Here is a 24,490-nt window from a genome sequence, read left to right on the forward strand (position 1 = left end):
AGTCTCCAGTTCATGACTCTGATGTGGTTGCAGGTACGCTTATTCTTAATTCCGTACCTGTTAACGTTTTGTTTGATTCGGGAGCGTCCAAATCTTTTATATCTGTGAGTTAAATGCAATTAATGCTAGAAGATTTAGATGAACCCTTAACTATAGAAGTGACTAATAAGGATAAAGTACTTGTAAAACAATTTTGTCCTAGTTGTTCCCTAGAGATTTCGGGGTATATGTTCCTTGTTGACTTAATACCCTTCGAGTTGGGAGACTTTGATGTTATTCTAGGTATGGATTGGTTGTCTCGATATAGGGCAAACATTGATTGTAAGAAAAAGAGAGTTGTTATGTGCACCTCAGATAATATAAGGATCAGTTACCAAGGGCAGAGGCGAGATAGGAAGTTTCTCTCAGTGATGCAAGCAAGAAAATTGCTGAGACAAGGATGTGAAGTGTACTTAGCTCATGTAGTGGATACGAAGAAAGAGACCCCTATTTTGGATGACGTCCCTGTAGTAAGAGAATTCCCTGATGTTTTTCCAGAAGAATTACCAGGATTGCCACCTGATCGTGAGATAAAGTTTTCCATTGATTTGATACTTGGAGCTGAACCAGTTTCTAAGGCTCCATACAGAATGGCCCCGATTGAAATGAAAGAATTGGCTAAGCAACTTCAGGAGTTATTGGATAAAGGAGTTATTCGACCTAGTGTTTCCCCGTGGGGTGCTCCAGTGTTATTTGTGAAGAAAAAGGATGGAAGTATGAGATTGTGTATTGATTACAGAGAGTTGAATAAGTTGACAATAAAGAATAAATATCCCTTGCCGCGGATCGATGACTTGTTTGACCAGCTTAAGGGAGCATGTTACTTTTCAAAGATTGATTTAAGGTCCGGCTACCACCAATTGAAGATAAAGCCCGAGGATATTCCCAAGACTGCATTTCGAACAAGGTATGGCCATTACGAGTTTCTAGTAATGTCATTTGGATTGACGAATGCGCCAACAGCTTTCATGGATTTGATGAATAGGGTATATAAGGAGTATCTGGATAAGTTTATTATTGTATTTATTGATGACATCCTCATATATTCGAAGAATCCAAAAGATCACACGGTGCATCTGCAGATTGCCCTTCAAAAGTTAAGAGAAAAGCAATTGTATGCTAAATTTTCTAAGTGTGAGTTTTGGTTGACGGAGGTACAGTTTCTTGGACATGTGGTGACTAAGGAAGGTATCAAAGTAGACCCGGTAAATATTGAAGCCGTATCAAAATGGGAGCAACCGAAGACACCCACGGAAATAAGAAGTTTTCTTGGATTAGCAGGATATTATCGAAGGTTTGTGAAGGATTTCTCAAAGATTGCATCCCCACTAACTAAGTTGACCAAGAAGAATGAGAAGTTTGTTTGGACGGAAAAGTGTGAAGAGAGTTTCCAGGAGTTAAAGCGAAGATTAGTGACGGCTCCAGTGTTAGCATTGCCAGATGAGACGGGAAACTTTGTAATTTATAGTGATGCTTCTCTGAAAGGATTGGGATGTGTGTTAATACAGCATGACAAAGTGATTGCGTATGCCTCTAGACAACTAAAGCCTCACGAACAAAAATATCCAGTTCATGACCTTGAATTGGCGGCTATAGTATTTGCTTTAAAGTTATGGCGTCACTACTTGTATGGAGAGAAATGCGATATTTACACCGATCATAAGAGCCTAAAGTACATATTCACGCAGAAAGATCTGAACATGAGACAGAGAAGGTGGTTGGAGTTGATTAAGGACTATGATTGTTCAATTAACTATCACCAGGTAAAGCCAATGTAGTGGCTGATGCCTTGAGTAGAAAGGAAAGGCTGAATATGATTAAGATTACGGAAGAGTTGGCGCAAGATTTAGAAAGAATGGAAATTGAAGTTCGAGTACCAAATGAAATTCAGGAGCAGCTATATGAAGTTACTTTCCAGCCAGCATTAATGGAAAAGATTAGAAGATGTCAAGAAGGAGTTATGGAGCAAGAGTTGGATACTTTGACAGGAGAAGAGTTGTGTACTCAAAAAGATAGTCAAGGTTTATATAGGTTTTCGTCCAGAGTATGGATTCCTGATGTAACAGAGTTGAAGAACGAAGTATTACAGGAAGCACATAACTCTAGGTTTTCTATCCATCCTGGTAGTACCAAGATGTACCAGGATTTGAAGAGAAATTTTTGGTGGCCAGGAATGAAGAAAGATATTGCCAATTGGGTAAGTAAATGTCACGTGTGTCAGACGGTGAAAGCAGAACATCAACGACCAAGTGGATTGTTACAATCTTTGGAGATTCCCCAATGGAAATGGGAAGACATTGCTATGGACTTTGTAGTAGGATTGCCAAAGACGAGAGCGAATCATGATGCTATTTGGGTAATCATTGATAGATTGACTAAGTCGGCGCATTTTCTTCCGATTAATGAAAGGTATTCATTGGAAAAAATTAGTTAAGTTATACTTGGATGAGATAGTTACCAAACATGGAGTTCCTGTTTCTATAGTGTCGGATCGAGACCCGAGATTTAATTCCAGGTTCTGGACTAAATTCCAAGAGTGCCTAGGAACGAAATTGAATATGAGCACTGCTTATCATCCTCAGACGGATGGCCAAAGTGAGAGGACAATTCAGACCATAGAGGATATGTTGAGAGTCTGTGTTCTAGATTTTAAGGGTAATTGGGATGATCACCTACCTTTAATTGAATTCTCATATAATAACAGCTACCATGCTAGTATAGGGATGCCACCTTATGAAGCTTTATATGGTCGAAAATGTAGGTCACCATTGTACTGGGACGAGGTAGGAGAAAAGAAAGTGTTAGGCCCTGAGTTGGTTCAGCAGACTAGAGATGCTATAGTGTTGATTCGGAAAAGATTGGAATCAGCTCAAGATAGACAAAGAAAATACGCAGATATGCATAGGAAATACATGAACTTTGAAATAGGAGCGTTGGTATTACTAAAGGTATCGCCTTAGAAAGGGTTAGTACGATTTGGTCAGAAAGGTAAACTTAGCCCTAGATTCATAGGACCCTTTGAGGTTTTGAAGAAAGTAGGAAAGGTCGCTTATGAGATAGCGTTACCACCGCAGTGGCAGCACATTCATAATGTGTTCCACGTGTCTATGTTGAAGCCCTATGTCCCTAATTCGAATCAAGTCATAGAATACGAACTGATTGAGCTTCAACCAGATTTGTCTTATATGGAACAACCGGTCCAAATTTTAGACCGTAAAGAACGAGTCCTTAGGAATAAATCGATTCCTATAGTAAAAGTTTTGTGGAAGAATCCTCGAGTAGAAGAGTCTACTTGGGTAATCATTTGTTTAGCTGAGTCAGATTCTGGGGACAGAATCTTTTTAAGGGGGAAAGAATATAACGACTCGTGTATTTTTATTTTATTTTTAATATTTGGAAGTGTAATAAAAGTTTAAGTAAATAAATAAAGGTGTGTATTGATTTTGGCAGCAGTTACTGATTGTTATTTAAATATTTATGATTTGTTAATATGTGGACTTGGAATTATGTAGTTTATTGGCGAGTTATATGATTTTATTTCGCTTGCAAAAGTGAATTTATGGTAATTTTAATTTCATAAATATTTGAGTTGTCTTTAAAATTGGTTTTTCTAATTTTATAATCTCAATAATTATTTTTAGGACTTTATAAAAATTGAGAAATCAATATTTTGTTAACTATTCATTTTTAAATGATTTTCTGAGTGTGTTAAATGCTAAAATCTATATTTAATTATGGGAATCTTTAAAAATTATAAAATTTATATTTTATTAAGTTCATATTATTCGGAGAATTTTAAAATTATTTTGGGAATTTTCAGGAATCGTTTCATGCGCGCGTCGTTTTGTTATTTATTAAAAAGCGGGTATGCAGCGCAACCCAGAATTGTTTTAAAATTCTGAAACTTATGATTTAAATAATTTCGGAATATTTGTATCATATTAACTCTGTTAAGGCGATGTTCTGATTAATATTTATTTATAAATTGGACCCTTAAAAATAGATTAAAACAGCGTGTCGGGCCTGCAGTCAGTTAAAACGAAAATAAAACGACACGTATCCAACGAAGTTGGACACGTGCCGTGCGTTGGTTAAGTCAGGAGGCTGAATAATCAAATTGGGAGAGGGGATAAACATCACTTTTCTTGTCTCTCTCTCCCGACTGTCTCTCAATTCTCTCTGTTCTCTCTCTCGAATACTTCGAGTTTGCTCGGTTTTTTTTCTTCTCGGCTATCATCTTCTTCCTTTTCGCTTCCCTGGGCTTCGTTCCTCTTACTGTTTCTTTCCGGCTTGTTTTTCCGGTGAGCCGCCGTTGTGTTTTTCAGTTTGGCTTGGTTCAATTCTTGCTCAGTTGGTATACATATACATATATATATATATATGTGTGCTCTATGTGTGCATATGTGTTGTGTTGTGTGTACTGTGCTGTGTGCAGTGTGTGTGGGGGGGCGGCGTGTGGCCGTGTGTGTGTCTGCGGTTGCTGCTCTGTGGTTTTCGGTTGGGCCTGTGTATTCGGGCCTTGGTTTTGTTGTTGGGCCTTACAGTTATGTTAACTGTTGGGCTTGTGGTTTGGATTTGGTGGGCTGTTTATGCTCTGTTGGGTTGGTTTATTACATATTTTAATTTTGTTTAAATTCCATTATTGCAGGGAATTATTGAATAATATTCGTGATATTAATTATTCATGTTGGAAATGGTTTTAAAATATCGGTATAATTTATTTGGGAACCCGTAATATGTCGGGCGCCAATAAATTGTGCCGCCGTTGACGATGAACTTCGGCGAGTCAACGGTGGACGGTGATGACGATGTTCTGAGTCCTAAATTTTATAAATAAATAAAATGATTTTTCATAAAATATTTCCGGATTTAAATGATTAATTGTGATTGGTGTTGGGATGTAAGTTGTATAAAAGGACAAAGTAATATGGTGAATTGTGTGATTGTTGACGTCGATTGCAATCGACCGGTAGTCCTATAAATAAATAAGATGCTGCCAAAATTTCCTAAAAATATGTTCGAAAATATATATTTATATGTTATCTTAACAATATTTCCGACTATATGACTATGTGATTACAGGTTATGTGTATAATAATAATACGAGTCGGGTTGTCGGATTTGGGTTATTAGGATTTGAGGATATCAAGCATGTCGGTATAACTAATTAGGGTATTTTGTAATTGTAGATCCCAATCGAGTCGTTCCAGGATCGAAATCAGCGTGAAAGCTATTAGGGTTTGTAAAGCATTGCAAGGCAAGTACCCCTGGCCATTCTTTTATGGTTCAGTGTATATGGATAGCTAAATGTTTTATTCTCGTAATGGAACAGAAACATTTTAAGTTACGTATTCCCCGTAGTTATAAAATCACCGTTTTCGAATTGTTTTCAGGAGAAGTAACTTCAAAAGGTACCTATCTCAAATGAAATGAATTGTAAAACGGATTTTATATGTGTGCTGGCTAATTAAATGATTTTGAAAATGAGATGGGTACAAGTGTTTTGAAAACTGGATAAAACGGTCAGATATGGGATACATTGGGGCCAGAGTAGGCCTATTGAGGTGGCGTAAGAGGCTAATTTGGTTGCGCGCATTATAAAATCGATTACTCCAGCAGGTCAGAGACCTAGCTAGTCTCTGAGTTCCGGAACAGGTAAATGGGATGGCAGTTAGAGCCGTCTGGTGTTGATAGCCTGATCAGCTGTCTTCACATATCCGCTATGTATCTGATTGGGATTTGTGAATTATATGAAAGCATGATTTATTGATACAGCGGTTTTATAAAATGATTAGCATGCTAAAATTGGACTCTGGTATTACGCAGCACACTATATTGTTGTTTTCACAAAGCATGCTAATTAGTGTTATCCAGTTACTTTGATTATCATTATGAAATGTTGATATCGTGATTACAGCTCTGTTCCCATTATTGTTACTTTACTGTTTTAATTTATTATTCATATTTGGTACTGCTGAGCGATTATGCTCACCCTTGCAAACTGTTACGTATATTTCGCAGATGCCTAGAAGATCTGTCAGACCGACCCGTGTTCCCGCCCCTTCTGGACCTGGCTCCTCTGAGGTAGTTTATATCAGACTATGAGGTCTGAAGAGTTGCTGAATAAAGTTAGTTCGTCGTAGATAGTGAATAAAGAGTTTGTAATAATGAGAAACCTGAATTATACTTGAACCTGGATCGGATCTTGGTTCGGGGTCGAGTTAGTATATTTTAATAATTATTTTGTTGTTTATATTTTTGGTAATTGTATTTAGTGACGTCAACTCCTGACCCCGGGGTTGAGGCCGTCACAATAGTGTATGATCAATAAGGAACTACCCCTTCCAGTGAAGGAAGAGAATGTTCAATGCTGATCCACTTATGCTAGTTCAGGAATCTCTGGCCAGAGTGAATGAAATTAGAAAGGAGTTTCTAATTTACATTAATTAGAACTAAGTATAGTGAATGGGAAAGCATATGATTAAATAAGATAGGCTTGACACAAGTTTCATGCCTTATATTTAATCGTGACATTGCAGGGTAGAAGGAATTGATTGTACGGTAACTATTCACTGAATGGGTTCTTGGTATTCTAAGCAGTGAATTCGTATTATCCGGATAGTCGCGATATGCTGAGAAGTATCCCTCACGATGTAGAATAAATATGATTAATTAATTAATCATATTTAATGAATTAGAGAATTTATATAAATAATGATATAATAGTTTTATTATTATTTATTTCTACCAACGGCTTAATATTGAACCTACAGGGTCACACCATAAAAGAGAATAATTTAATGGTGGAGGAATTAATTAATAATGGCTGATAATTATTTATTTATGTAATAAATAATTAATAGGCAAATTTAATAATTAATTAAATGAGATTTAATTGATTATAAATTAATTAAGAAAAAATCCTTAATATTATCAATTAAGAATTTAATTTTTGGAAATTAAATCAAGTGAGAGAATTATTTCTAAATTGTTTAGAAAAAGGATTAATAATTAAAAGGTGTTTTAATTATTAGTTAATTGGTTAATAAGAATAAAGGGTTAATAATAATATTTTATGGCAAAATTTTCAGCTGAAAATTTTGCCTATAAATATACTATTATAAACCCTATTTTTGCCTTAAACCAAAAAGTCAAGAAAACCATAATTCTCCCACCCTTTCCTCCTCTATTATATTGATCTCTTGGTGGATACCGGTGGAGTGCTTCACACTTGAGGAGCAGCTGCTAGGGATCTCCGCTCGTCATTCTTGGATCGCTTTTAAGAGTTAGAAACGATCCCATATGATTTAATCACGATTTGTATGCCTTTATTTGGATTTTATATCCAGAAAAATATTTTACCATACTTCCGTGATGTATAAAATCGTACAATGGTATCAGAGCTTAGGTTGTATGCATATAGATATGTGATAAAAATTTCAGAATTTTATGATCTTGTATGAATTTATTATGATTTGTGCAAGTTATATCATGGATTAATTATGATTGTTTAGAAATTGTTTCTCAAAATTGTTTTGACTGTAGAGCTGGGTTCTACAAGTATTGTAGATCGTCTGGGTATTTTTTCATAATTTTCTGATGTATGGATTAATTATTATGATTTTTTGAAGTTGTTTTAATTAAAATTCTTAATTAAATATGTATATATATTTGCAATCTGTTGTATATATATATATATATATATATATTTGCTGCTGAGTTTGAAGAGAAGACATCACTGATGTTGATGGAGGAAAGGCCTCCAATGTGGTGTACGGCGGCGACTATTTAAAAAAAAAATATCACCAACTGTCAGGAATAGGGGAAGGGCCGCGCGGGTGGCTAGCGCGCGTGGGGCTCACGCGCTCCTGTGTCACGCGCGGTCAACGGTCAGGGCTTGTGCTGACGTCAGCTCAGCATTTGGGGCGCGTGAGGCGTGTGTGCGCGTGAGGCGTGTGTGCGCGTGGGGGCGCGTGAATGACTGTCAGACACACGCTTGACAGCGCGTGTGCGCGCGGGGGCGCATGGCAGAGCTTCTCGGGGCGCATGAGGGCGCGTGGATGGTCAGATTGGGGCGTGCTTGGTGCCGTTGGGTTCGTTTTTTCGAGACGCATCTAATGGTATATTATATTGTATTTTCTGAAATTATTTTGGACTGTTTATAGCTAACAGTAGTGTATTAAAGTTGTTTTTAACTGTTTTAATTACTTTTAAATGCTTCATGTGATACATAGAGATGTATAATGCTTAGACTAATATGCTACATGATTTAACATGCCTACCTTTATGTTTATTCATGCTTATATATGTGATATATGCTTAACTTATCATGCGATGATAGATTTAGGTGAACTTAATTAGCATAAGGCGTATATTAGACAATCTAGTATAGTGAAATTGTTTCATGACCTTAATATAAATATTATGAATATAATCATGAGATTCTTGTGTTTATGAAACACATAATTGAATATGAATTTTCTATATTGAGAGAAAGGATGATTCTGTCAACAACATATTTCTATCTGTAAGAAAGGGGTATTAAGTGACGCCTCTTGACAATGCTCCCCCCGATCTGGGAATCATCTGATTATCGATTATTGATTTGAAATATTTAATTTAAAAGGAAGAATCTTTTTATAATATGAGTATGATTGTAAAGTAATATAATCCCTCTAAAATTAAATAATATCAAGTAGTAATTGGCCAATGACACAACGGGCTTGTGTCGGTCAAAGCCTTCCAATATGGTAGAAAGTAGTTCTTATTTTTGAATCATTGTCATTTCGTGCTACAACCGAGGGGTTTGATTTTGAAATAAGAAATACTTGTCTATTACATAGAGATGTGTGCATTGAATTAGAATCTAAAGGTCGTTACGTGCTGCAGCCGTGGGCCGTTGGAAATTGATTCAATTGTACGAAATGTTGGGTTAAACTTGACTTAGAATATTGAGTCTGTCGTGCTACAGCCGTGACTCAATTATTCAAGAGGCTAAAGTTTTATTAGGGAATAACATAAGATGTAATTGACAAGAGTTGTCTGCCTATTGAATATCACATGACGTTTCGTGCTACAGCCGAGGTTGTGTGATGGAATGTAGGATCCCTATTCCCACTAGCATTATGAATGCTTAATTTTTCACTTAAGGGGGTTATATAATTTAGATAAACTAGTGGGAGCCACTTATGAATAAAGACCCGATTCATATAGTGTTTTGAAATGAAATTGAATATTTTCTAAGTGTTGTTATGTGTTCATCGTTTACAGATTTACTATATACGTTATGTCTTCTACACTATCACTCTGAAGTATACTAGATGCTCACAAGTTGACTGGTCATATTTTGCTGACTGGCTTCGAAACTTGAGAATTGTTCTCAGGGTTGAGAAGCTGGAATATGTGTTTGACTCGCCTAAGCCTACTGAACCTGCTAGCGATGCACATAATGATGAACATGTTGTGTATCGTAAGTGGATAGATGATGCAAATGTTGCTCAATGCATCATGCTAGCTTCCATGAACATTGAGCTACAGAAGCAGCATGAGCATATGGATGCTCACACTATCCTTATGCATCTACAAGAGTTGTATGATGTGGCAGGGATGACAGCTCGATATGAGATATCGAAGGAGCTGTTAGGTTGTAGGATGTCTGAGGGATCATCTGTAAATGACCATGTACTTAAGATGATCAATTTGATTGAACGTCTTGGACAACTTGGTTTTGCCATGGATGGGGAGCTGAGCCAAGACTTGGTCTTGCAATAACTTCTGAGTTCGTTCTCGCACTTTGTTGTGAACTTTCACATGAATAAGCTGGATGTTAGCCTTCCTGAACTCCACAACATGTTGAAGACTGCGGAATCGAATTTTCCCCCTAAGAAGAGTTCTGTTCTTCTAATTGGTGAAGGTTCCAATCCTAAGAAAAGGAAGAAGAACCCTTCCAAGAAGAAGAAAGTAGGTGAGAAAAAGCCGGTTCCACCAAAAGCTGAAGACCCCAAGAGCAAAGCTGTTTGCTTTCACTGTAACAAGGTGGGGCACTGGAAGAGGAACTGCAAGGTTTACCTTGCATAATTGAAGAAGAAGAAGAAGAAGGGTAGTGAGATTACCGCTTCTGATTCAGGTATGTTCATGATCGAAGTTAATATGTCACTAAGTCAAATTTCTACTTGGGTATTAGATACCGCCTGTGGTTCTCATATTTGCAATTCGTTACAGGGACTAAAGGGAAGTAGGACTCTTGAGGAAGAGGAGGCGATTCTACGGATGGGAAATGGAGCAAGAGTTGATGTTGAAGCTGTAGGATCATTTCATTTACATATGCCTACGGGCAAGACTATTGTTTTAAATAATTGTTATTTTATTCCCTCGATTGTGAGGAATATTATTTCTATTCCCATGTTAGACTTGGCTGGTTTTTTATTTGTTATTCAGAATAATAAATGTTCAATTCTTAGAGATAACGTTCTTTATGGAAGTGGTGTTCTAAATAATGGTCTGTATGTATGTGACGTAGAGCATAATTTACTACAAATTGAACATAATAATAAAAGAAAAAGGGATGATGAAAATCTCACTTTCTTGTGGCACTACAGACTTGGTCATATTAGTGAAAATAGACCGTGAACATTGCATAAGGAAGGGGTACTTAACCCCTTTGATTTTGAATCATATCCTACATGCGAGTCTTGTCTATTTGGTAAAATGACCAAATCTCCATTTAGTGGATATGGAGAGAGGGCTGCAGATTTTCTAGGATTTGTACACACAGATGTATGTAGACCAATGTCTACGCAAGCCATGGGTGGATTTTCATACTTCATTACTTTCATAGATGATCGATCTAGATTCAGATATGTGTATTTGATGAAACACAAGTCTAAAGCCTTTGAAAAGTTCAAAGAATATAAGTATGAAGTGGAGAAACAAACCAAACATAGTATTATAACTCTTCGACCAGATCGAGGTGGTGAATACTTGAATGGAGAGTTTCTAGCTTATCTCAAAGAAAATAATATAGTCTCCTAGTGGACTCCTCCATATACTCCACAGTTGAATGGGGTATCTGAAAGGAGAAATCGAACTTTGTTAGACATGGTTCGGTCTATGATGAGCTATGCGAATCTTCCAGTATTCCTATGGGGTTATGCATTGGAAACCTCAGCATATTTACTGAATAAGGTGCCTTCCAAATCTGTTCCACAAACTCCATATGAGATATGAAAAGAAAGGAAACCGAGTCTTAAACACGTTAAGATTTGGGGATGTCCAGCTTATGTCAAGAAAGTTGACCCAGATAAGCTGGAATCTCGATCCGTAAAATGTAATTTTGTGGGATATCCTAAAGAGACTTTTGGATATTACTTTTACACCGATCATCGGGTGTTTGTCTCCAGACATGCTACCTTCTTGGAAAAGCAGTTTATCCTTGAAGGAAACAGTGGGAGCAAAATTAAACTTGATGAAGTTCAAGAAGCACAAACTACTACGGATCAAGTGGAAACACCTGCTCAGACTGAACAACCTTCTGTGGAACAGCCCATGCGTAGGTCAGGGAGAGTGTCTCGCCAACCTGAGAGGTATTATGGCCTTGTCATTGAGAATGACAATGAGTTGTCAATCATTGATGATGATGACCCTGTGACCTATAATGAGGCTATGAGTAGTGTTGACTCAGAGAAATGGCATAGTGCCATGAAATCCGAAATGGAATCTATGTATACCAACCAAGTATGGACTTTGGTTGAAGCACCTGAGGGTGTGAAGCCTATTAAGTGCAAATGGGTATACAAGAGAAAGATTGGAGCAGATGGCCAGGTGGAGACCTATAAGGCCAGGTTCGTGGTAAAAGGATTCAGACAAAGGCAAGGGATTGACTTTGATGAAACTTTCTCGCCTGGTACCCTGTTAAAATCAATTCGGATTTTGCTTGCGATTGCTGTTTACTACAACTATGAGATCTGGAAAATGGACGTGAAAACGCCCTTCCTCAATGGGGAACTTGAAGAGGAAGTGTATATGACACAGCCAGAGGGTTTTCTTTCCAAGGGAAATGAACACCTAGTGTGTAAGCTGCTGCGAACCATATATGGTTTAAGGCAAGCTTCTCGTAGATGGAACATCCGTTTTGATGAGACAATCAAAGAGTTTGGTTTCATCAAAAACATAGATGAACCATATTCTACAAGAAGGTTAGTGGGAGCGCGGTAACATTTCTTGTATTATATGTGGATGACATACTTCTTATAGGAAATGTTGTGTGACGCTTTCATCTGATTAGGGAGATTGTTGAAAGAGGAGATGTCAACGTTAAGAGAGTTGACACACATAACAACATAGCAGACCCTTTCACAAATCCACTTTCTCAAAGTCACTTTGATCATCATAAAGACAAGATGGGTATTAGATACCAGAGTGATTGGCTTTAGTACAAGTGGGAGATTGAAAGAAGTGTGTCCTAAGTCCAATCATGTGTGATGATTTAGGAATAACTTTTATATAATCTATTTCGATTTCATTGATATTAATAAAAGACTTGTTTTGGTTTTATTGGGGGCTTTATCTATTTAAGTGTTTAAATAAGATATACCATAGTTTAGAGTAAAGCCTTTTATGGATTATGATGAGATCATAATAATGAGACCAAAAAGATGACAACTCTGAACTTAAATATTTCCAGGTCATAGGATTACTAACTGGTAATTAGTAATCCGCAAAGATCGGTACATACTATGATTGCTTCATTATGAAGGATGTTTGTTCTCATAGACATTTGTGTGGTGACACTATAGCTAGTATGTGGGTGCTTATTATAGAATAAGTTCACTGAACATGACTCTCACAGCTGAACAACTTTTGGAGTTCACTCACGTGTCAGTAGTTGTTCACATAGTGATAGTTGTACAAGTATCCTTAGACTTGAGGTCATCATAGTCATCTTGTGTACACTGAACTATGCTTTGGTTTAGTTCTTAGTCTCCAGGGACAATTATAAGGGCTCTACTGGGTATAGGAATTTGTACATGAAGATAGTGTATGATCAATAAAAGATCTACCCCTTCCAGTGAAGGAAGAGAATGTTCAATGTTGATCCACTTATGCTAGTTCAGGAATCTCTGGCCAGAGTGAATTAAATTAGAAAGGAGTTTCTAATTTACATTAATTAGAACTAAGCATAGTGAATGGGAAAGCATATGATTAAATAAGATAGGCTTGACACAAGTTTCATGCCTTATATTTAATCGTGACATTGCAGGTAGAAGGAATTGATTGTACGGTAACTATTTACTGAATGGGTTCTTGGTATTCTAAGCAGTGAATTCGTATTATCCGGATAGTCGCCATATGCTGAGAAGTATCCCTCACGATGTAGAATAAATATGATTAATTAATTAATCATATTTAATGAATTAGAGAATTTATATAAATAATGATAAAATAGTTTTATTATTATTTATTTCTACTACCGGCTTAATATTGAACCTACAGGGTCACACCATAAAAGAGAATGATTTAATGGTGGAGGAATTAATTAATAATGGCTGATACTTATTTATTTATGTAATAAATAATTAATTGGAAAATTCAATAATTGATTAAATGAGATTTAATTGATTATAAATTAATTAAGAAAAAGTTCTTAATATTATTAATTAAGAATTTAATTTTTGGAAACTAAATCAAGTGAGAGAATTATTTCTAAAGTGTTTAGAAAAAGGATTAATAATTAAAAGGTGTTTTAATTATTAGTTAATTGGTTAATAAGAATAAAGGGTTAATAATAATAATATTTTATGGGAAAATTTTCAGCTGAAAATTTTGCCTATAAATATACTATTATAAATCCTATTTTTGCCTTAACCCAAAAAGTCAAGAAAACCCTAATTCTCCCACCCCTTCCTCCTCCATTACATTGATCTCTTGGTGGATACCGGTGGAGTGCTTCACACTTGAGGAGCAGCTGCTAGGGATCTCTACTCGTTGTTCTTGGATCACTTTTAAAGGTTAGAAATGATCCCATATGATTTAATCACGATTTGTATGCCTTTATTTGGATTTTATATCAAGAAAATTGTTTTGCCATGCTTCCGTGATGTATAAAATCCTACAGTTGAAACTGTGGTAACAACTCCAAAGGAAAATGCACCTGTCCAGGGGGAGCAAGCTGAAGATACTACCACATCTCAAGACTCTCAAGAAGCATCAAAACCTGTCACTGGTTCTTCAAGTTCTGATTCATCTAGTTCTGATGGGCCAAATTCTGATAATTCTGGAAGCTCTGATTCTTCAACTCCTGAAAAATCAAATTCAATTTCTGAAGTCTCAGAGAGCATAACTACAGGGGGAGCATCAGATAATGCTGATGGAGACAGCATGGATCATGGGGGAGGATCCAGTTCTAGAGATCAATTTACATCCGTGAGGAAATGGACTAAAGCACATACAACTGATCTAATCATTGGAGATCCTGAAGCAGATGTCAGAACTAGAATTGCAACTACAAATGAATGTCTCCATCATTCTTTTCTATCTCAGACTGAACCAAAGAAAGTGGAAGAAACTCTTCAAGATGCTGATTGGGTGCAAGCAATGCAGGAAGAGTTAAATGAATTTGAAAGAAATAAAGTCTGGACCTTAGTGCCAAGACCAAAGAACAGATCAGTTGTTGGTACAAAATGGGTGTTCAGAAACAAAACTGACAGTGATGATATAATTACAAGGAATAAAGCAAGACTGGTTGCTAAAGGCTACTCTCAACAGGAGGGTATTGATTATGATGAAACATTTGCACCCGTTGCTAGATTGGAAGCCATAAGGATCTTTTTGGCTTATGTTGCTCACAAGAAGTTTAAAGTCTTTCAAATGGATGTAAAAAGTGCTTTTCTCAATGGAGAATTCGATGAAGAGGTATATGTTGAACAACCTCCAGGCTTTGTAGATCCTAAATTTCCCAATCATGTCTACAAGCTTGACAAAGCACTTTATGGCCTTAAGCAAGCTCCAAGAGCATGGTATGAGACTTTAGCTCAATTCCTTCTGGAAAGTGGATTTCATAGAGGCACAATTGACAAGACTTTATTCTACCTCAACCATGGAAAGGACTTACTTTTGGTACAGATATATGTTGATGATATCATATTTGGTTCTACTAATTCCAAACTGTGTGTGAAGTTTGCAAAGCTAATGCAGTCAAGATATCAAATGAGTATGATGGGAGAACTCAGCTATTTTCTGGGCCTTCAAGTCAAGCAAACTATAGAAGGCACTTTTATCTGTCAATCCAAGTATACCAGAAATTTACTGAAGAAATTTGGAATGCAAGATTATTCAACTGCATCCACTCCCATGGCCACTGCAACCAAGTTAGATAAGGATACTGGTAAATTAGTAGATATTACTAACTACAGAGATATGATTGGCTCCTTACTCTATCTAACTGCAAGTAGACCTGATATCATGTATGCTACCTGTCTTTGTGCAAGATTTCAGGCTGATCCAAGAGAACCTCACTTATTAGCTGTGAAAAGAATTTTCAAGTACCTTAAGGGTACAGCTGATCTAGGTTGTGGTATCGTAGGGAATCAGATTTTAAGCTAATTGGTTACTCAGATGCAGATTTTGCAGGATGCAAAATAGACAGGAAAAGCACTAGTGGAAGCTACCAATTTCTTGGAGGCAGATTGGTTTCTTGGTTTAGCAAGAAACAAAAGTCAATTTCCACATCAACTGCAGAAGCAGAATATATTACTGCAGGGAGCTGTTGTGCACAAATTCTTTGGATGAAGAATCAGTTACTGGATTATGGGTTATAATTTTCTAAAATCCCTATTTACTGTGATAATCAAAGTGCTATTTCTATGACAGGTAATCTAGTTCAACACTCAATGACAAAGCACATCAGCATAAGGTACCATTTTATAAGGGAACATGTGGATGAAGGTACAGTGGAATTGCATTTTGTTCCAACAGATCAACAGCTAGCAGGTATCTTAACAAAACCACTATGTGAAGCTACTTTTATAAGATTGGTAAATGAACTTGGAATGGTTTCAGTTTCTTTCTCTAAATCTGCTTAGTTTTTGTTCTCATGCATCAGACTTTATGATCAGTGTTTACAGATTGTATTATCTATATGTAATCTGTGCTTAATTTGAAAATTCATTAAATGCTGATTGTTATCTAATACGGATTTTTATACTCTGATAAGTGTTTTGAATGTTCTGTGACTATTCAATCTAATGAGGATAATTGTGCTAGATCCTGACCTAGTAGTCTTTAACATACTAGAAATCCCATGTTTGAACTAGTTGTTTATGTGGAAACTCATTAACACAAGCAGATTCTGATTTTGAGCTTAGTCAAGTTTACTTTGTGTATCTTATTACTAAGTCACAAACTAGATTCTTGTTTCTTATCTGTCAAATTCTGTTGTGAGTAAATCTTAAGAATGAACTAAGTGATGATAAGCCTCACTTATAAAAAGAAAAGAAAAGCAAAGAAAAGAATAAAAGTCAGGTACTCCATTGAGATCTAGAGTAAAAATGTGGAAGGGAATATCCAAGTGCATTGCTAGTATTAAGTAATATGCATTAGAAAAGAAAAAAAAATCTTGGTGACTTTTCACACTCTATGATTACTGGAGAAATACTCTGATTACAGCATAAATTCTGATAAGCAGTCGTGACTCACTTACACTGAGAAGCCACTGTAAAAAGGAATTTCAAAAGATGCATAAAATGAGCACAAACAGTTGAGGACTCATGCATAAAGTTGTTCTATAGTAGACATCATGACTGATGACAGATATTAAGCATTTTTCTGAGATATGCCTTATTTCTAAGATGTACTGAAGTTGATCAGACTTTAATCTCTATCTGATATTTTGCTGAATGCACACACTTTCACTCCATATGAATGATGAAAATTACTGTGGTGATTAAGTTGTTTTTGACAAACAGTTAAGTGTCATTTGCATAATTTCTGAGGACAAGTTCTGATGAAAGTTCTGATGATTAAACTCTGAAGAAAACAAGTCAGTATTTGTATGAAAAATCACAGAAAAAGATATTCACTTTTTGAGTACAGAAGCCATATTCTGATGACTGTTAAAATCTAGTATAAGTTAAGTTCTGATATTAAATCCTGATGAAATCTTTGATGCTTACGTGGCATTTTTCTTTACTCGACTTATTTATGGTAAAATCTGAAACAGTCATATTTACATCAGAATAAATTTGGGTAAGATAAAAACAGTCATAATCATTATGGGTTAGTGGTTAACGTGTATGTCTTGAAAAACTACATGTGCACAGTAATTGTTAATTATTTCCCGTGCCCATTAACTCTTCCTTTAGATCGTTTACTGACTGTTATTATTACACACCAGTCTAGGGAGTCGAGGGATCATTAGTTTTACTTGTAATTGTTAACCAACCCTCGCGTCCTTTGGTATTCCATTGCCTATTTAAATGACTGATCATTCATCAGTAAAATCATATCTTTTCATTTCTCTCAAACAATGGCACACTATAGTTGGTTTTACTACTATGGTACAGAAACTGTGACCATTTTTCGAAATGGAATTCCGACTCTATATCCTATCAAAAGCATTCCATTCGACATCTGGATTCAACTTCCAAGAAACATTAAAAATGATCTGATGACTTTCCAAAGAGAAGTTCAACTTCATATTCTTAAACAGCAGGAGCAAATCATTCGTCTTACAGTTCTCTTTGTTGAAAGTAGGAAGAAGACTTAATTGTCATCCATTCATTTCTCTTCACTGTCAGCTTTGTCAGTCTTCTTAGACTAGGACTAAGGCTGTTGATGTTAAGAATCTTAGAATAAGACTATCTTGTAATTTTTGCATGTAATTGATAAATTTCATGACATGTACTCATCTGATATATTAATGAAATTTCATTTAAATTGCAAGATTTGGTCTTTGTTTCTCAAATTATGTGACTGTGCATGTCTTAATTGCAATTTGTTAATCTTTACTTCATCGATTTTTAACTTTATCCTGTGATGAATATTTTGATTCAATAATGGTCAATAATAAATTTTGATGATTTGAGGAAATAATTGAAGCACGAGTTCATACATCTGAACCTGTGATAGTTGAAGTTGAGAATGTTACTTCTCAGAAAGAGAAAGCAGCTCAAAGTTCTGATACTTTGAAAAGGAAATCTGTAAATTCTGATGTTGTTGAAGCAACTCCTTCATTGGCAAGGAGATTGAAGAAAATGAAGGCAAGGAGGTATTTGGCTAAGGCTATATCAGAAGACACTGAAGAAGCTGAGGAAGGGGATCATGAATCTCTGATCTCACAAGAACCAATTATCATTGAAGCCCTTCCAGCTCAAGCCAAAGATAATGCTAATGACACAGTTGTTACCCATCCTGTCTCTCCTATTAAAGCTACAGATGATGCTAAAGAACAAACTGATAATTCTAAAATAGATATTCATAATTTGAATATACCTAAAGTTCTTTATCTGGAAGCTCTATCTACATCAAAGACACCAGCTCTGGAGATAAATTCTGCTGATCAGAATTTAGACGATGTTATTCCTGAATCTCCAGTTGCTTCACACACTGTTGAGCTATCAGAACAGAATGAGTCTTTCTCAAGTTCTAATGACAGTGTTTCTGTTGAGACTCCAGTACCTACTCTGGGCAAGGAAGAATTGGTGAAGAAATTTGTTGAAAAGGAAGCACCAATTCCTTGGGAGGATACTCACAGAGGTGTTAAGTGGACCAAGAAGTGGAATGAATCAGATTTTATTCCATGTTCTAAAATTCTGACAGAACATATTGCAAAAGCTGATGAGTTGCTTACAAATGCTGATTTCAAGACACAACTCAAGATCACAGCTCTGTCTACAAAACATCTTCAAGGTCTACATACTTCTACTCATGAAAAGGTTGATACACTCAGGGAACAAGCTGATAAATTCAATCTACAGATCAAGCTTGACAAGAACAGGTATATCAGACCTATTTCTGAAAAGGTTGCAGCCATTGAGAAAACTCAAGAGAAGCAACAAGCCCAAATTGCTGAGGTTATGGATAATCAAGCTTCTCAGAAAGCTCAATTGGATGAAATCCAATCTTCAGTTGAACTTCTTCTTTCTCTCTTACTTCCTGATGATGCCAAAAAGGGGGAGAAGGTAGTTATGTCCAAATGCTCACCTACTCAAGAAATGAAGAAAAAGAATGATAAAGGTGATGACCAGGGAAACTCTGAAAAGAGCAGAGGTCAAAGAAAAGTTCAAGCAAAATCTTCTATTCAGAACAAGTCAAGTTATGATGTTGTGAATGCTCAAAGATTGAAGTCAAGTGGTGATAAGCAAAGTCTGATGTCAAGTTCTGATATTCTGATTCAGTCAGGATCTGAAGACTCTCAGAAGTTCTTGCAAACTCTGAAGTTAAAGGGGAAGCGGGCTACTATTTATTATATAGATCCTAAAATCCAGAAACTTGATGAGGAGATAGCAAGAAGATTATTTCTGAAACACAATCCAGGAATGGATTTAGAAACTCTCAAGGAGGAAGAAGCTAGATTTGCTGCTGAGAAGACAAATCCTAAGTCTAAAGCTTCTGATGCAAAGAAACCTCCAAGGCCTAAGGAAATAGGCATTGTGATCAAGGAAAAGTCAAATTTTGAAACTTCAAAGGTCAAAACTAGATCATAGACTAAGAGTCCAAAGACAAAGGAAAACGAAAAATTTATGAACCAACCAAGTCACTGGACTTGAAAACTTCTCAAGCTCTGATGAAACCAGTGTGTAAAATGGTTCAAGTAACTGATGATAATCTTGTTGAAGATGAAACTGTTCAAATTCTGAAAAGAAGAAAGATAATTGAAGATTCTAAAACAACCTCTGACACTGCTCAAGTTGTTATTCAGAATAAAGGATAGGAAGGTACAGAAGAAACAACAAATTCTGATCAAGCTATCAAGACATCAACTACTGACAATGCTCAAGTTAGTTTGGATAAAATGACAATTGCTGATAAGAAGAAGCTGTTATGGAAGAAAGCTACTCCAGTTGAACCAAAATCCAATCTCATGATTAATCAACTTGCTACATTTGGGTTGAAAACCAAGCAACCTAGAGATAGAGCTGGATTAGGTTCTGACGAAGAGAAGATTCAAACAGGAGTAGAGGTTACTCTAAGAGATCCTTTCATATTGACAGACAAACCATATGAACAAATCAAATAAAGGCACCTTGACAATGAAAGAGATATGTCCTAAGTCCAATCATGTATGAGGATTTAGGAATAACTTTTATGTAATCTATTTTGATTTCATTGATATTAATAAAAGGCTTGTTTTGTTTTTATTGCGGGCTCTATCTATTTAAATGTTTAAATAAGATATACCACAGTTTAGAGTAAAGCTTTTTATGGATTGTGATGAGATCATAATAATGAGACCTAAAAGATGATAACTCTAAACTTAAATAGTTCCTGGTCGTAGGATTACTAACTGGTAATTAATAATCCGCAAAGATCGGTACATACTATGCTTGCTTCATTATGAAGGATGTCTATTCTCATAGACATTTGTGTGGTGACACTATAGCTAGTATGTAGGTGCTTATTATAGAATAAGTTCACTGAACTTGACTCACACAGCTGAACAACTGATGAAGTTCACTCACGTGTCAGCAGTTGTTCACATAGTGATAGTTGTACAAGTATCCTTAGACTTGAGGTCATCATAGTCATCTTGTGTACATTGAACTATGCTTTGGTTTAGTTCTTAGTCTCAAGGGACAATTATAAGGGCTCTACTGGGTATAGAAATTTGTACATGAAGATAGTGTATGATCAATAAAGGATCTACCCCTTCCAGTGTAGGAAGAGAATGTTCAATCCTGATCCACTTATGTTAGTTCAGGAATCTCTGGCCAGAGTGAATGAAATTAGAAAGGAGTTTCTAATTTACATTAAATAGAACTAAGCATAGTGAATGGGAAAGCAAGTGATTAAATAAGATAGGCTTGACACAAGTTCCATGCCTTGTATTTAATCGTGACATTGCAGGGTAGAAGGAATTAATTGTACCGTAACTACTCACTGAATAGGTTCTTGGTATTCTAAGCAGTGAATTCATATTATCCGGATAGTCGTGATATGGTGAGAAGTATCCCTCACGATGTAGAATAAATATGATTAATTAATTAATCATATTTAATGAATTAGAGAATTTTCTATAAATAATGATAAAATAGTTTTATTATTATTTATTTCTACTACCGGCTTAATATTGAACCTACAGGGTCACACCATAAAAGAGAATGATTTAATGGTGGAGAAATTAATTAATAATGGCTGATAATTATTTATTTATGAAATAAATAATTAATTGGCAAATTTAATAATTGATTAAATGAGATTTAATTGATTATAAATTAATTAAGAAAAGGTTCTTAATATTATTAATTAAGAATTTAATTTTTGGAAATTAAATCAAGTGAGAGAATTATTTCTAAAGAGTTTAGAAAAAGGATTAATAATTAAAAGGTGTTTTAATTATTAGTGAGAATAATAAAGGGTTAATAATAATAATATTTTATGGAAAAATTTTCAGCTGAAAATTTTGCCTATAAATATACTATTATAAACCCTATTTTTGCCTCAACCAAAAAGATTTACAAAATCCTAATTATCTCCATCTCCTCCTCCTTCATTACATCGTTTTCTTGGTGGATACCGGTGGAGTGCTTCACACTTGAGTAGCAGCTGCTAAGGATCTCCGTTCATCGTTCTTGGATCGCTATTAAAGACCTTCATCTTTCCATTAACGTAAAGCTTCTTAAGGTAAACATACTGAACTACGAATTAAATATTATTTTTTCGCATGGATCCTGCGGAGGGTTTCGGTTTTTTAAGATTAAATTTACGTTTTCGCTGTGTTTATGTGCTAAAAACCCTTCAAACAAGGTGTTGACTGTTCAAGTTGTGATAGATGCTCATGACAAGAGAATCTAAAAGAGAAATTGATCTTATTTCTCAATGATGGAAGGACTTATAGATTAGCTGATACTGATGTATTAAAGAAGTCTATCAGAGAACTTCAACATATTCACTATCTTATAGAAGTAAAATCTGATGTTACAAGAAGATGGTCAGAATATATTTTGATGGCTATAAGAGATCTATTCAGAATCTCTGGTACAAAGACTTCTCGTTACATTCCAATGAATACTAAAGGTGATGGAAGAGAAATTCCTATGCTGAAGAATTCTGCTAAGGTGGAAGTTATTCTGAAAGGAAGATGCTTATGTTATAATGAAAACTTTTCACATCCTAAGGTTATCATACTTGGTGATGGACTTGAAAGAACATCCATTCAAGCTCTCAGAATAGCCATTTATCAAATTGGTGATAGTAATGAAGAAGAACTGATGCAGGTCAAAGCACAGTTAGCTCAAGTTCTGAAGAAAGCTGAAGATAATCCCATTAATGGTTTTGTTAAGAATCATTATGGATTCAGATTGATTCAGTGATGTTGGTAAAGCTGGATGTTTTGTAAGTTGTAATTAATAGTCTTATTAAACTCTTATTGCATTTGAACTTAAATGTTTTTGACATCATCATTCTATTAACTTGTACATTCTTGCATAATTTACAAGTTGGGGGAGATTGTTGGATATATTTGAGATGTCATGTCTAATATGTTTCATGTTTAGTTTTCAGATCTTAACTAACAGGAAATATACGTACTTACTGGAATCAGGACTTACTGGAAGTCAGGACTTAACGATATCAGGACTTAGATTATCATAAGATAATATCAGAAGATGGATATCAGAACTTAAGTACTGGAGGACTAACAGTTAAGGAAGGAAGCTGATTCACAGGAAAGAAGATCGAGACTAATACAAGAAGAAGATATGCATGGAAAGAGTTAGAGGACTAGAAGAATTATATAAGATATCTGGTTGATATATTTTAGGAGACAGAATTATATTCCATATCAACTAGAAGTTATCTTAACTGTGTGTCTATATAAACACAGACATAGGTTTACTCTATAAGAGTTACGATCATCGAGAAGATCATATATTGTAACCTAGCAGCTCTCGTGATATTTGTTCATCACTGAGAAAGAACAGTTCCATTGTAACAGAGTTTATTATATCGAATACATCTGTTTTCTGTTACTTGTGCTTTAAATCGATTTGATTGTATTCTACACTGTATTCAACCCTCTTCTATAGTGTTGTGTGACCTAACAGTACATGTTCTCCTTCTTGATAGTCCACATCCATTCTGGTTAAATCTGCATATTTATGTTGTCGATTTTGTGCTACTTCGAGTCACTTTTGAATAAGTTATATTTTTTCCTTGGTCTGCTGAATCAGTTCTGGACCTAGAATTTTTCGCTCTTCAACTTCATCCCAACATGAAGGTGATCTGCATTTTCTTCCATATAAGGCTTCATAAGGTGGCATTCCGATAGTCGCAGGGTAGCTGTTGTTGTAAGAGAATTCCACTATCGGTAAATGTTCGTCCCAACTGCCTTCAAAATCTATCGCACATACACGTAATATATCTTTGATCATCTGAATAGTCCTTTCACTTTGCCCATCCGTTTGTGGATGATAAGCAGTGCTCATGTTTAGCTTGATACCTAGACATTCCTGGAATTGTCTCCAAAATCTTGAATTAAATCGGGGATCTCGATCCGATACAATGGACACAGGTACTCCATGATGCATCATAATTTCCTTGAGATATAAATGTACTAACTTGTCAAGCGAAAACCTTTCGTTGAATGGAAGGAAATATGTTGTCTTCGTTAATCTGTCTATGATAACCCAAATCGCATCGTGATTTGCTTTGGTCCTTGGAAGTCCCACTACGAAATCCATTGCTAAGTATTCCCATTTCCATTCTGGAATATTCAATGGTTGTAGTAATCCGCTCGGGTGTTGATGTTCAGTTTTGACTCGTTGGCACGTATAACACTTACTGACCCATTCCGCTATCTCTTTCTTCATATCTAGCCACCAAAAGTTCTCCTTCAGATCTCTATACATCTTGGTGCTTCCGGGATGAATTGAATATCTTGAACTATGAGCGTCTTGCAAAATTTCCGCTTTCAATTCTGGTACGTTAGGTATCCAGATTCTCGAAGCAACTCAAAAAATTCCGTTGTCATTTTTCTGGCTGGTAATTTCCTCTCCTGACAAATTATCGATTTCGTGATTTATTACTTCTTCTTGACACCTTCTTATCTTCTCCAATAATTCTGGCTAAAAAGTCATTGCATAAATCATTTCAGTGGAGCTTTCTGGAACACGAACTTCAATTTCCAATTTATCGAATTCTTTGATCAAATCTTCTGAAGATGTTAACAAGTTCAATCTTTCCTTTCGGATTAATGCATCTGCTACAACATTTGCTTTGCCTGGATGATAATTGATTG

The sequence above is a fragment of the Apium graveolens genome, chromosome 2 (assembly GCF_009905375.1).
Source record: "Apium graveolens cultivar Ventura chromosome 2, ASM990537v1, whole genome shotgun sequence".
Lineage (NCBI taxonomy): Eukaryota > Viridiplantae > Streptophyta > Magnoliopsida > Apiales > Apiaceae > Apium > Apium graveolens.